Here is a 15,969-nt window from a genome sequence, read left to right as displayed (position 1 = left end):
CATAGGCCCGGAAAACTACATGGCAATGCTGACGCTCTGTTGAGAGTCCACTATTTGATGGCGGAAGGTGTGAAGCCCCCCGGCTTTAGGCAGAGGGGGGTATATAAGATGGCAGCCCGACAGGTCCTCAAGGGAGATATGTACCATCAAGGCTGGTAGCCTCGGTGATGTAAGGCCAGAAAAGCAGGCTCCAGCACATATAGTGCTGAGAGAGTTAATAGGGCGTGTCAGGTTTACGAGCAGTCATAGAGATGGGTGGGACTGGTGGCTCACATATCCCCACCCCAGGGAAGTGTTAAGGCAAAAAAAAAGGAGACCAGTTATCTCATTCAGTGTCTGAGTGTTGAGGTGGGCTAACCTCCAGTGTGGTTGACTTTCCTAAAGAGCTGGACAATACCTCAAGCAAGAAAACCTGCACTGCTGTATAGACTTTTTGCTTTCTGTTTTCACTTTGTGCCTTGAAATCGCTGTCTTGTTTTGTTATCCAGAAGGGGTTTTGGAGTTTCAATAAACCAGCCTGGAAGTTGCACTAAAACATCTTCAAACTGCAACCTGGTGAGTAGAATTCTTACAAGCCATATAACTGCACAAGGCAGCCCTGTATAATATACGGCCATATAACTGTACACACAGCCTGTATAGTATATGGCCATATAACTGTACACACAGCCTGTATAGTATACGGCCATATAATTGCACACACAGCCCTGTATAGTATACGGCCATATAACTGCACACACAGCCCTGTATAATATACAGCCATATAACTGTACATACAGCCCTGTATAGTATACGGCCATATAACTGTACACACAGCCTGTATAGTATACGGCCATATAATTGCACACACAGCCCTGTATAGTATACGGCCATATAACTGCACACACAGCCCTGTATAATATACAGCCATATAACTGTACATACAGCCTGTATAGTATACGGCCATATAACTGTACACACAGCCCTGTATAGTATACGGCCATATAACTGTACACACAGCCTGTATAGTATACGGCCATATAACTGTACACACAGCCTGTATAGTATACGGCCATATAACTGTACACACAGCCTGTATAGTATACGGCCATATAACTGTACACACAGCCTGTATAGTATACGGCCATATAACTGTACACACAGCCTGTATAGTATACGGCCATATAACTGTACACACAGCCTGTATAGTATACGGCCATATAACTGTACACACAGCCTGTATAGTATACGGCCATATAACTGTACACACAGCCTGTATAGTATACGGCCATATAACTGTACACACAGCCTGTATAGTATATGGCCATATAACTGTACACACACACAGCCTGTATAGTATACGGCCATATAACCGTACACACAGCCTGTATAGTATACGGCCATATAACTGTACATACAGCCTGTATAGTATACGCTGTTATGGTTCTCAATGGCAAGAGAACATAGCCCAGCATACATAGGAACTAGCTCTTGGAAGGATGGAAACTTAAACTGACCATGAACTAAACCTGCCGCACAACTAACAGTAGCCGGGTAGCGTAGCCTGCGTTTTATCCCTAGACGCCCAGCGCCGGCCGGAGGACTAACTAATCCTGGCAGAGGAAAATATAGTCCTGGCTCACCTCTAGAGAAATTTCCCCGAAAGGCAGACAGAGGCCCCCACATATATTGGCGGTGATTTAAGATGAAAATGACAAACGTAGTATGAAAATAGGTTTAGCAAAATCGAGGTCCGCTTACTAGATAGCAGGAAGACAGAAAGGGTACTTTCATGGTCAGCTGAAAACCCTATCAATACACCATCCTGAAATTACTTTAAGACTCTAGTATTAACTCATAACATCAGAGTGGCAATTTCAGATCACAAGAGCTTTCCAGACACAGAAACGAAACTGCAGCTGTGAACTGGAACAAAATGCAAAAAACAAACAAGGACAAAAGTCCAACTTAGCTGGAAGTTGTCTGGTAGCAGGAACATGCACAGAAAGGCTTCTGATTACAATGTTGACCGGCATGGAAGTGACAGAGGAGCTAGGTTAAATAGCGACTCCCACATCCTGATGGGAACAGGTGAACAGAGGGGATGATGCACACAAGTTCAATTCCACCAGTGGCCACCGGGGGAGCCCAAAATCCAATTTCACAACAGTACCCCCCCCTCAAGGAGGGGGCACCGAACCCTCACCAGAACCACCAGGGCGATCAGGATGAGCCCTATGAAAGGCACGGACCAGATCGGAGGCATGAACATCAGAGGCAGTCACCCAAGAATTATCCTCCTGACCGTATCCCTTCCATTTGACCAGATACTGGAGTTTCCGTCTGGAAACACGGGAGTCCAAGATTTTTTCCACAACGTACTCCAACTCGCCCTCAACCAACACCGGAGCAGGAGGCTCAACGGAAGGCACAACCGGTACCTCATACCTGCGCAACAATGACCGATGAAAAACATTATGAATAGAAAAAGATGCAGGGAGGTCCAAACGGAAGGACACAGGGTTAAGAATCTCCAATATCTTGTACGGGCCGATGAACCGAGGCTTAAACTTAGGAGAAGAAACCCTCATAGGGACAAAACGAGAAGACAACCACACCAAGTCCCCGACACAAAGCCGAGGACCAACCCGACGCCGGCGGTTGGCAAAAAGCTGAGTCTTCTCCTGGGACAACTTCAAATTGTCCACCACCTGCCCCCAAATCTGATGCAACCTCTCCACCACAGCATCCACTCCAGGACAATCCGAAGATTCCACCTGACCGGAGGAAAATCGAGGATGAAACCCCGAATTACAGAAAAAAGGAGACACCAAGGTCGCAGAGCTGGCCCGATTATTGAGGGCAAACTCCGCTAAAGGCAAAAAAGCAACCCAATCATCCTGATCTGCAGACACAAAACACCTCAAATATGTCTCCAAAGTCTGATTCGTCCGCTCGGTCTGGCCATTAGTCTGAGGATGGAAAGCAGACGAGAAAGACAAATCTATGCCCATCCTAGCACAGAATGCCCGCCAAAATCTAGACACGAATTGGGTTCCTCTGTCAGAAACGATATTCTCCGGAATACCATGCAAACGAACCACATTTTGAAAAAACAGAGGAACCAACTCGGAAGAAGAAGGCAACTTAGGCAGGGGAACCAAATGGACCATCTTAGAGAAACGGTCACACACCACCCAGATGACAGACATCTTCTGAGAAACAGGAAGATCCGAAATAAAATCCATCGAGATGTGCGTCCAAGGCCTCTTCGGGATAGGCAAGGGCAACAACAATCCACTAGCCCGAGAACAACAAGGCTTGGCCCGAGCACAAACGTCACAAGACTGCACAAAGCCTCGTACATCTCGTGACAGGGAAGGCCACCAGAAGGACCTTGCCACCAAATCCCTGGTACCAAAGATTCCAGGATGACCTGCCAACGCAGAAGAATGAACCTCAGAAATGACTTTACTGGTCCAATCATCAGGAACAAACAGTCTACCAGGTGGGCAACGATCAGGTCTATCCGCCTGAAAATCCTGCAAGGCCCGCCGCAGGTCTGGAGAAACGGCAGACAATATCACTCCATCCTTAAGGATACCTGTAGGTTCAGAATTACCAGGGGAGTCAGGCTCAAAACTCCTAGAAAGGGCATCTGTCATGATCTCCATGGCCAGAGAACTAGCATAAGCCTCAATAGGAACAAGCTCTTGGAAGATGTAACTGTACTGACCATGAACTAAACCTACCGCATCATCTAGAAGTAGCCAGGTAGCATGTCCTACTTTTTATCCCTATATGCCCAGCGCCGGCCGGAGAACTAAATAATGCTAGCAGAGGGAAATATAAGACCTGACTCACCTCTAGAGAAATGCCCCAAAGGAGACAGAAGCCCCCCACATATATTGGCGGTGATATGAGATGAAACAACAAACGCAGCAGGAAAATAGTTTTAGCAAATTTGAGGTCCGCTTTCTAGATAGCAGAAGACAGAAAGCATACTTTCATGGTCAGTAGAAAACCCTAACAAAACACATCCAGAAATTACTTTAGGACTCTGGCATTAACTCATAATACCAGAGTGGCAATTCCTGATCAACAAGAGCTTTCCAGACACAGTAACGAAACTGCAGCTGTGAACTGGAACCAAAATACAAAAACAAAACATGGACGAATGTCCAACTTATCTAGTAGATGTCTGGGAGCAGGAACAAGCACAGAGAGGCTTCTGATAACATTGTTGACCGGCAAGCATCTAACAGAGAAGCCAGGTTATATAGCGACACCCAGATCTAATCAGAACAGGTGAACAGGGAAGATGATGTCACAAGTTCAATTCCACCAGTAGCCACCGGGGGAGCCCAGAATCCAAATTCACAACAGTACCCCCCCCTCAAGGAGGGGGCACCGAACCCTCACCAGAACCACCAGGGCGATCAGGATGGGCCCTATGAAAGGCACGAACCAGATCAGAGGCATGAACATCAGATGCAGTGACCCAAGAATTATCCTCCTGGCCGTATCCCTTCCACTTGACCAGATACTGGAGTCTCCGTCTGGAAACACGGGAGTCTAGGATTTTTTCCACAACGTACTCCAACTCAACACAGACATAGCTCTCCAGTCAAGGACTGGGTTGTGAGACTGCAGCCATGGCAATCCCAGCACCAAATCATCATGTAGATTATACAGCACCAGAAAACGAATAGTCTCCTGGTGATCCGGATTAATACACATAGTCACTTGTGTCCAGTATTGTGGTTTATTATTAGCCAATGGGGTGGAGTCAATCCCCTTCAGAGGAATAAGAGTCTCCAAAGGCTCTAAATCATACCCACAACGATTGGCAAAGGACCAATCCATAAGACTCAACGCGGCGCCAGAGTCGATATAGGCGTCCGTAGTAATAGATGACAAAGAGCAAATCAGGGTCACAGACAAAATAAATTTAGACTGTAAAGTGCCAATGGGAACGGATTTATCAAGCTTTTTAGTACGCTTAGAGCATGCTGATAAAACATGAGTAGAATCCCCACAATAGAAACACAACCCATTTTTCCGTCTAAAATTCTGCCGCTCGCTTCTGGACAGAATTCTATCACACTGCATGTTTTCTGGCGTCTTCTCAGTGGACACCGCCAGATGGTGCACTGGTTTGCGCTCCCGCAGACGCCTATCGATCTGAATGGCCATTGTCATGGACTCATTCAGACCCGCAGGCACAGGGAACCCCACCATAACATCCTTAATGGCATCAGAAAGACCCTCTCTGAAAGTAGCCGCCAAGGCGCACTCATTCCACTGAGTAAGCACAGACCATTTACGGAATCTTTGGCAGTAAATTTCAGCTTCATCTTGCCCCTGCGATAGGGACATCAAAGTTTTTTCTGCCTGAAGTTCCAAATGAGGTTCCTCATAAAGCAAGCCCAAGGCCAGAAAAAACGCATCCACATTGCGCAACGCAGGATCCCCTGGTGCCAATGCAAAAGCCCAATCTTGAGGGTCGCCGCGGAGCAAGGAAATCACAATCCCAACCTGCTGTGCAGGGTCTCCAGCAGAACGAGATTTCAGGGACAAAAATAACTTACAATTATTTCTAAAATTCTGAAAGCTAGATCTATTCCCTGAGAAGAATTCCGGCAAAGGAATTCTCGGCTCTGATACCGGAGCATGAACAACAAAATCTTGCAAACTTTGTACTTTCGTGGCGAGATTATTCAAACCTGCAGTTACACTCTGTAGATCCATTATAGACAGGTGAACATAGAGCCATTCAAAGATTAGAAGGAGAGAGAAAAAAAAGAAAGACTGCAGCATAGACAGACTGGCAAGTGATCCAATTAAGAGCACACTCACAACTAGAGAAAAAAAAAAAAAAAAATTCTCAGCAGACTTCTTAATTCTCTCCTTTCTCAGCCAAGGATTTTAACCCTTTAGTGGGCCGGTCAAACTGTCATGATCTCCATGGCCAGAGAACTAGCATAAGCCTCAATAGGAACAAGCTCTTGGAAGATGTAACTGTACTGACCATGAACTAAACCTACCGCATCATCTAGAAGTAGCCAGGTAGCATGTCCTACTTTTTATCCCTATATGCCCAGCGCCGGCCGGAGAACTAAATAATGCTAGCAGAGGGAAATATAAGACCTGACTCACCTCTAGAGAAATGCCCCAAAGGAGACAGAAGCCCCCCACATATATTGGCGGTGATATGAGATGAAACAACAAACGCAGCAGGAAAATAGTTTTAGCAAATTTGAGGTCCGCTTTCTAGATAGCAGAAGACAGAAAGCATACTTTCATGGTCAGTAGAAAACCCTAACAAAACACATCCAGAAATTACTTTAGGACTCTGGCATTAACTCATAATACCAGAGTGGCAATTCCTGATCAACAAGAGCTTTCCAGACACAGTAACGAAACTGCAGCTGTGAACTGGAACCAAAATACAAAAACAAAACATGGACGAATGTCCAACTTATCTAGTAGATGTCTGGGAGCAGGAACAAGCACAGAGAGGCTTCTGATAACATTGTTGACCGGCAAGCATCTAACAGAGAAGCCAGGTTATATAGCGACACCCAGATCTAATCAGAACAGGTGAACAGGGAAGATGATGTCACAAGTTCAATTCCACCAGTAGCCACCGGGGGAGCCCAGAATCCAAATTCACAACAGGCATCCGCCTTAACATTCTTAGAACCCGGTAGGTATGACACCACAAAATTAAACCGAGAGAAAAACAACGACCAGCGCGCCTGTCTAGGATTCAGGCGTCTGGCGGACTCAAGATAAATTAAATTTTTGTGGTCGGTCAATACCACCACCTTATGTCTAGCCCCCTCAAGCCAATGACGCCACTCCTCAAAAGCCCACTTCATGGCCAAAAGCTCCCGATTCCCAATATCATAATTCCGCTCGGCGGGCGAAAATTTACGAGAAAAAAAAGCACAAGGTTTCATCACGGAGCAGTCGGAACTTCTTTGCGACAAAACCGCCCCAGCTCCGATTTCAGAAGCGTCGACCTCAACCTGAAAAGGAAGAGCAACATCAGGCTGACGCAACACAGGGGCGGAAGAAAAGCGGCGCTTAAGCTCCCGAAAGGCCTCCACAGCAGCAGGGGACCAATCAGCAACATCAGCACCCTTCTTAGTCAAATCAGTCAATGGTTTAACAACATCAGAAAAACCAGCAATAAATCGACGATAAAAGTTAGCAAAGCCCAAAAATTTCTGAAGACTCTTAAGAGAAGAGGGTTGCGTCCAATCACAAATAGCCCGAACCTTGACAGGATCCATCTCGATGGAAGAGGGGGAAAAAATGTATCCCAAGAAGGAAATCTTTTGAACCCCAAAAACGCACTTAGAACCTTTCACACACAAGGAATTAGACCGCAAAACCTGAAAAACCCTCCTGACCTGCTGGACATGAGAGTCCCAGTCATCCGAAAAAATCAGAATATCATCCAGATACATGATCATAAATTTATCCAAATAATCACGGAAAATGTCATGCATAAAGGACTGAAAGACTGAAGGGGCATTTGAAAGGCCAAAAGGCATCACCAAATACTCAAAGTGGCCCTCGGGCGTATTAAATGCGGTTTTCCACTCATCCCCCTGCTTAATTCGCACCAAATTATACGCCCCACGGAGATCTATCTTAGAGAACCACTTGGCCCCCTTTATGCGAGCAAACAAATCAGTCAGCAGTGGCAACGGATATTGATATTTAACCGTGATTTTATTCAAAAGCCGATAATCAATACACGGCCTCAAAGAGCCATCTTTCTTAGACACAAAGAAAAAACCGGCTCCTAAGGGAGATGACGAAGGACGAATATGTCCCTTTTCCAAGGACTCCTTTATATATTCTCGCATAGCAGCATGTTCAGGCACAGACAGATTAAATAAACGACCCTTAGGGTATTTACTACCCGGAATCAAATCTATGGCACAATCGCACTCCCGGTGCGGAGGTAATGAACCAAGCTTAGGTTCTTCAAAAACGTCACGATAGTCAGACAAGAATTCAGGAATCTCAGAGGGAATAGATGACGAAATGGAAACCAAAGGTACGTCCCCATGCATCCCCTTACATCCCCAGCTTAACACAGACATAGCGTTCCAGTCGAGGACTGGGTTATGAGATTGCAGCCATGGCAATCCAAGCACCAACACATCATGTAGATTATACAGCACAAGAAAGCGAATAATCTCCTGATGATCCGGATTAATTCGCATAGTTACTTGTGTCCAGTATTGTGGTTTATTACTAGCCAATGGGGTGGAGTCAATCCCCTTCAGAGGTATAGGAGTTTCAAGAGGCTCTAAATCATACCCACAGCGTTTGGCAAAGGACCAATCCATAAGACTCAAAGCGGCGCCAGAGTCGACATAGGCATCCGCGGTAATAGATGATAAAGAACAAATCAGGGTCACAGATAGAATAAACTTAGACTGAAAAGTGCCAATTGAAACTGACTTATCAAGCTTCTTAGTACGCTTAGAGCATGCTGATATAACATGAGTTGAATCACCACAATAAAAGCACAACCCATTTTTTCGTCTAAAATTCTGCCGTTCGCTTCTGGACAGAATTCTATCACATTGCATATTCTCTGGCGTCTTCTCAGTAGACACCGCCAAATGGTGCACAGGTTTGCGCTCCCACAGACGTCTATCGATCTGGATAGCCATTGTCATGGACTCATTCAGACCCGCAGGCACAGGGAACCCCACCATAACATCCTTAACGGCATCAGAGAGACCCTCTCTGAAATTCGCCGCCAGGGCGCACTCATTCCACTGAGTAAGCACACACCATTTACGGAATTTTTGGCAGTATATTTCAACTTCATCTTGCCCCTGAGATAGGGACATCAAGGCTTTTTCCGCCTGAAGCTCTAAATGAGGTTCCTCATAAAGCAACCCCAAGGCCAGAAAAAACGCATCCACATTGAGCAACGCAGGATCCCCTGGAGCCAATGCAAAAGCCCAATCTTGAGGGTCGCCCCGGAGCAAGGAAATCACAATCCTGACCTGCTGAGCAGGATCTCCAGCAGAGCGAGATTTCAGGGACAAAAACAACTTGCAATTATTTTTGAAAGCAAGATCTATTCCCCGAGAAAAATTCAGGCAAAGGAATTCTAGGTTCAGATATAGGAACATGAACAACAAAATCTTGTAAATTTTGAACTTTCGTGGTGAGATTATTCAAACCTGCAGCTAAACTCTGAATATCCATTTTAAACAGGTGAACACAGAGCCATTCCAGGATTAGAAGGAGAGAGAGAGAGGAAGGCTGCAATATAGGCAGACTTGCAAGTGATTCAATTGAAAGCACACTCAGAACTGAAGGAAAAAAAAAAAAAAAATTTTCTCAGCAGACTTCTTTTTTCTCTCCTTTCTCTGCCTATTAATTTAACCCTTTGTGGGCCGGTCAAACTGTTATGGTTCTCAATGGCAAGAGAACATAGCCCAGCATACATAGGAACTAGCTCTTGGAAGGATGGAAACTTAAACTGACCATGAACTAAACCTGCCGCACAACTAACAGTAGCCGGGTAGCGTAGCCTGCGTTTTATCCCTAGACGCCCAGCGCCGGCCGGAGGACTAACTAATCCTGGCAGAGGAAAATATAGTCCTGGCTCACCTCTAGAGAAATTTCCCCGAAAGGCAGACAGAGGCCCCCACATATATTGGCGGTGATTTAAGATGAAAATGACAAACGTAGTATGAAAATAGGTTTAGCAAAATCGAGGTCCGCTTACTAGATAGCAGGAAGACAGAAAGGGTACTTTCATGGTCAGCTGAAAACCCTATCAATACACCATCCTGAAATTACTTTAAGACTCTAGTATTAACTCATAACATCAGAGTGGCAATTTCAGATCACAAGAGCTTTCCAGACACAGAAACGAAACTGCAGCTGTGAACTGGAACAAAATGCAAAAAACAAACAAGGACAAAAGTCCGACTTAGCTGGAAGTTGTCTGGTAGCAGGAACATGCACAGAAAGGCTTCTGATTACAATGTTGACCGGCATGGAAGTGACAGAGGAGCAAGGTTAAATAGCGACTCCCACATCCTGATGGGAACAGGTGAACAGAGGGGATGATGCACACAAGTTCAATTCCACCAGTGGCCACCGGGGGAGCCCAAAATCCAATTTCACAACAATACGCCATATAACTGTACACACACACAGCCTGTATAGTATACGCCATATAACTGTACACACACACAGCCTGTATAGTATACGGCCATATAACTGCACACACAGCCTGTATAGTATACGGCCATATAACTGTACACACAGCCTGTATAGTGTACGGCCATATAACTGCACACACAGCCTGTATAGTATACGGCCATATAACTGTACACACAGCCTGTATAGTATACGGCCATACAACTGTACATACAGCCTGTATAGTATACGCCATATAACTGTACACACACACAGCCTGTATAGTATACGGCCATATAACTGTACACACAGCCTGTATAGTATACGGCTGTCACGATATGGTATGAAATATCATAAGTTTAGTTTCTCTTGTCAGCCCAGGATGTGGGCTAAGAAACCCCCCTTCTCTTTTACTTCAGAGTTGAGCTTGCCTTGCCAATGTATGTGAGAGGGGAGTTTTATTGAAGAAAGGTATTTACGACCGGCATTTCCTGCCGCGTAAGCTCTTGTCCAGCTATCACTGGACTAGAAGCTTCTAGAATCATGAAAGTCCTTTGTTCTGTTTTTGTAAGATATTAGGCAAACGATTTAAAATACGAACACCAAAATATATCGTCATAATCACACTCGGAGGATCTACGCATCACTCTAAATACGGGCGTCTAACTCCATCTGGTGAAGAAGTAGGGATTTCTCTGTAAATATGTATCCCAGACAGGGCATATTTGATCTTATTAGAAAGCCCACGTTACTCCGAGATGAATGCTGGTTATGTTAGGACTATGATAGGTTCAGCAGCGGAATTACAAGTCTTAGAAAGATTTAGCTTATACTTAGTCAGAATGCAGAGAGAGGAGGGACTGGGATAGCCAGCCTTTTTGGTGATGTCACCAGGCTAAGCTATAACTGTTTTGGCTGGACTCCAGCAGTCGGTCTGTTGCTGTAAGAACATGTGGGTCTGACCTGAAGAGCTGTACCTCATGCATTGGGATTTTTGGGAGCCCCTCCCACTAGCATGGTGTTTGCCTGAACTGATATGAACTAAGAACATGTGAGTTATCTTTTCTTCCTTTAATCCTTTTATTTTCATAATTACCTTGTACATATTTGCAATTGTCTCATTTGTAACATCTTTGTATAATTTTGATAAAGCACTGCCTAACCTTTCTGGAGTATAATATTTAATGCTAGTTCTTCCTCCCTGCTCTAAAAACGTACCCTAAGTCTCTTGAAGGGAAATTACGCTACTGTTTTGGGTTAGCTCCGGACCCGTTTGATCGGAGCTGGTGGCAGCGACCGTGTGCAGGCTTTTGGGTGCTGTTTCAGCGACTGCGGCTTGATAATTATTGTTCCTGCCTGCGTAGGAGTAGTTATCGCGTCGCTGCAGCGCACCCAATAGCCAGTACATAGCAGGCAGCCTTTCTGGCGACTAATTACCCTAGGTGCAGTACCTAATCTGACCTGAGAGTAAGGGGGGCGCCAGAGAGCTGCAAGTGTTAAGTGGAACTGTAAGCGGGATACACAAATCCCTGCAGTTCATGGTATATTGGAGAGCAGTGGGATACCTACAATAAGCCCCTGCTGTAACCTAAGAGGTCAATAGCATTGTGTGTGGTTTTTTTTTTACACATTGTGGCAGTGGAGGGATAACTAAGATAAGCCCCCTACACATGTGATAGCCGTCTGTTGGTCTAAAGTCACCCCAATCCGGGACATATTGTGGGCAGCGGCTAAGGGATCTTGACAGTCACGGTGTGAATCATGACAATTGGTGGCAAGGCGGTGGGATATTAGAGCATTAGTGATTCGGTTTGAGCAATCATTCCTCTCACTAAAAACTTGCAGAAAGTTCTTGCGAGGACTCTGCGCAAATAAGTTTGGGAGAACGAACTCAGTGTTTTTTAGTCTTGAGACAATTGTGTACTGGTAATTATCCCCTCCCTTTTTCTTCGTTTTTCTATCCTATCTTTTATTTGGCAACCATGGTTGTGCTGGGAGAAACCTTTTATAAGAAGCAGTCCAAGGACACTCTTATGGCCTTGTGCATGTCACAGCAGATTGACTACAAACAAAACCAAGGCTCAAATGGTCGCTGAACTGGTGCAATTTGAAGCAGACCAAGCCAGGCCACAGAGCCCAGAGGCCGCAGAAGCCGGCACCAGCGAACATGGTGCTGCAGCAGAGGTCCAACCACTGAATGCTGGCCCTGTTAGCAATCCGGGCGAATTGGACCCCCACCTGCAGGCGGCCTTGAAAGAATTCCCCACTGACGACCATGAGGGACGTTGGCAGCTGATTCAGCAATACCGGCAGGAGACCGAGGCCCGAGCCGAGCGAGAGGCCCAGCGAGCCGAGCGAGAGGCCCAAGCGCAGCGGGAGTACCAGCTGCAGATGGCCCGACTGCAAATGCAGGGGTCGTCCCAGTCCAGTCGTGAGCCCAGCAGCGCTCAGACACCAAAGCCCCGGCCCGACCACTTTCCTGTTATGGAAAAGGATGGGGACTTGGACACTTTTCTGCGGGCCTTTGAGAAAGCCTGCAGACAGTACCAGCTGCCTACACAAGAATGGGCACGATACCTGACACCAGGGCTGAGAGGAAAAGCTCTGGAGGCGTTTGCTGCCCTCCCTCAAGAACAAGATGGTGACTATGAGGCCATCAAGCAGGCTCTCATAGCCAAGTACCAGCTTACACCCGAGGTGTACCGTAAGAAGTTCTGGACCCTCCAACGTGGCCCACACGACAGTTACAGTGATGTGGTGCATGGACTGGGGACCCACTTTGACCAGTGGACCCAAGGACTGTCAGTGACCACCTTTGCACAGCTGCGAGACCTGATGATCAAAGACCAGTTCTTCCATCTTTGCCCAACTGAGGTGCGACAGTTCGTGATGGACAGAGAACCCAAAGACGTGACGAAAGCAGCGCAGATTGCCGATGCCTATGAGGCCAACCGTAGATCGGAAGTGCGGAAGCCAGTCACCACCAGCTGGAGAGGGGGTAAGCCTGCATCCGACGCCAGTACTCCTGCCAGCCAACCTACCAGAGGTCCTGTCCCCGTGGCCAACAGCACCAGACCTACCACCGAACTTCGCCAGTGTTACCACTGCAGGCAGACTGGACACCTCAGTCACCGATGTCCAGCCAAGCAGAAGAACCCCTCATCCCAGGTCCCAGGGCCTAACGCAGCAGTTCTTTTGGTGGGTGGTGTGGCTGGGAGGGGGTGTGATAACGTACAGCATGTCATTGTGGGGGATCATGTTGCTACAGGCCTCAAAGACACCGGGGCTGAACGAACCCTCATCCGACCCGAACTGGCGGCCCCTGAAGAAATCATTCCGGGGAAAACCCTAACTGTCACTGGGATTGGGGGCATCAGCTGTCCCTTACCGATGGCCCGGGTTTTTATTGATTGGGGTGCCGGGAGTGGGGTGAAGGAAGTGGGGCTGTCTGATAATTTGCCCACTGATGTTTTGTTGGGGACTGATTTGGGGAGGTTGTTTGCATACTACGTCCCTGACACCCCTCCCCAATCTGCTAATAAGGGTAACGTTAACCCTGATGATGATGATGATGATGATGATGGGAAATCGCATGTGTTACCTGACCATGCTTTATCTTGTAATGATGCATCTGTTAACCAGTTTTTCCCTAGGATTGATGGTGGAAATGTTGTACCTGTGCCAACTGTATCTGATAATGATGTTTCTGTGAAAGTTGATGTGTCCATAGGTACAGGAGTGCTTAGCCACGTCGCTCTGCGGAGTGAGACGGCTGAGGAACCCCTAGCAGGGGCAAGTGTCGGAGCTACAAGAAATGGGGAGATACATGGGAACCGTGAGGAAGGTGATGCCATGCAATTGACCAGTGCCACCGAGGAAGGTAACTGGCCCATAAGTAGCAATGCTCCTGAGGTAATGGGGGAGGATGGGGAGGTAGAGCCCATAGCAGCGTCGGCTGATGGGTCTGTAGAAACCCCCGGGGAGACAGCCTACGTAGCTGCTGTCACCCGCAGTCAGAGTGCCCGGAACGCAGATACCTGTCTGCCTTCCGGACCCTCCTCAGTCATCAGTGTGACTGAACCAGAGGTGGACCCAGAGCAGGTCCCAGAGGGCTCCCGTGGGGAAGGGACCCTGACATCGCTTCTGGCTTCCCCTAGCCAGGAGTTTCAGGCCGCTCTGCACACAGATGCGAGCCTAGAGAGTTTGAGACAACTCGCCGGGACGTCATTCTCCGAGACTGATAAGGAGAAGGTGTTCTGGGAAGGAGGAAGGTTGTACCGGGAGACAGTACCTGGAGAATCACAAAAGGAGTGGTTGAGGGAAAGACAGAAGGTCGTCCCACAGCAATTCCGGGGTGAGTTGTTGCGGATTGCCCATGAGATCCCACTAGCTGGACACTTGGGGATCAGCAAAACTAAGGCCCGGCTGTCTCAACACTTCTATTGGCCTAAGATGGGGACAGATGTGTCAAACTACTGCCGCTCCTGTGTCACCTGTCAAAGAGTGGGGAAGGCGGGGCCTGCTCTTAAGGCTCCCCTGATCCCTTTGCCAGTGATAGAGGAGCCTTTCCAGAGGATTGCGGTGGACATTGTGGGCCCGCTGGCCGTCCCCAGCAGCTCTGGAAAGCAATATATTCTTACTGTGGTAGACTACGCTACCCGGTACCCAGAGGCAGTAGCTCTGTCGTCAACTAGGGCAGATAAGGTGGCGGATGCCCTGTTGGCCATCTTTTCACGTGTAGGATTTCCCAGGGAAATGCTTACTGATCAAGGGACCCAATTTATGTCTCACCTAATGGAGGCTCTCTGTAAGAAAATGCAGGTGAAGCACCTGGTATCGAGTGCGTATCACCAACAAACCAATGGCTTGTGTGAACGCTTCAATGGTACCCTCAAACAGATGCTACGCATGCTGGTTGAGACACAAGGGCGCGACTGGGAGCGGTACCTCCCACACCTGCTATTCGCTTACCGAGAGGTTCCGCAGGCCTCGACGGGGTTCTCCCCCTTCGAGCTCCTGTACGGCAGGCGAGTCCGGGGACCCCTTGGGTTGGTAAGAGAATCCTGGGAAGGGGAGCCGAACCCTTCTGAAGTGTCCATAGTGGAGTATGTCATGCGCTTCCGTGACAAGATGCAGACCTTGACGCAGTTGGTGCATGACAACATGACGCAGGCTCAGGCTGATCAGAAGCACTGGTACGACCAGAAAGCCCGGGAGCGGACCTACCACGTGGGTCAAAAGGTGTGGGTGCTGGTTCCTGTACCAACGGATAAGCTTCAGGCAGCCTGGGAGGGCCCGTACGTCGTCCACCAACAGCTCAACCCGGTCACCTACGTGGTCACGCTTGACCACACTCGGGGTAGGCGAAAGGCCTTTCACGTCAACATGATGAAGGCTCATCACGAACGTGAACCTTTCGTCCTACCGGTCTGCAGCGCACCCGAAGAAGGGGAGGAAGACACCCTCCTGGACATGCTGGCCCAAGCCAAGGCCCGTGGGTCCATTGAGGACGTGGAGGTAAGCGCCTCGCTAGATGAACCACAGGGGTTGCAGTTGCAAACCACACTGGAACCCTTCCGGGTCGTGTTCTCCAACCGGCCTGGAAGGACTGAGTTAGCCGTCCACGAGGTGGACACCGGGAATCACGCCCTACTACGGCGAACACCCTATCGAATCTCTGACCAGGTGCAGCAGATTATGCGTCAGGAGATCGATGAGATGTTACAGCTGGGGGTGATTCGACGGTCAAAGAGCGCGTGGGCCTCACCTGTAGTTCTCGTGCCAAAGAGGGACCGG

General features: G+C 47.8%; 1 protein-coding gene across 1 annotated transcript in view; it reads left to right on the top strand.

The window, feature by feature from the left end:
- Positions 1-360: 360 nt before the first annotated feature.
- The window catches only part of KANSL1L (KAT8 regulatory NSL complex subunit 1 like), a 185,023-nt gene continuing 169,414 nt past the window's right edge, over positions 361-15,969 (top strand). Inside the window, exon 1 of the mRNA XM_077272230.1 lies at positions 361-555. The gene's annotated coding sequence lies outside the window, so the exon portion shown is untranslated. The remainder of the gene's footprint in view (positions 556-15,969) is intronic.

This window comes from Ranitomeya variabilis, chromosome 7 (assembly GCF_051348905.1).
Source record: "Ranitomeya variabilis isolate aRanVar5 chromosome 7, aRanVar5.hap1, whole genome shotgun sequence".
Lineage (NCBI taxonomy): Eukaryota > Metazoa > Chordata > Amphibia > Anura > Dendrobatidae > Ranitomeya > Ranitomeya variabilis.
The sequence above is the reverse complement of the archived record's forward strand: the minus strand, read 5'-3'. Positions and strand labels throughout refer to the sequence as shown.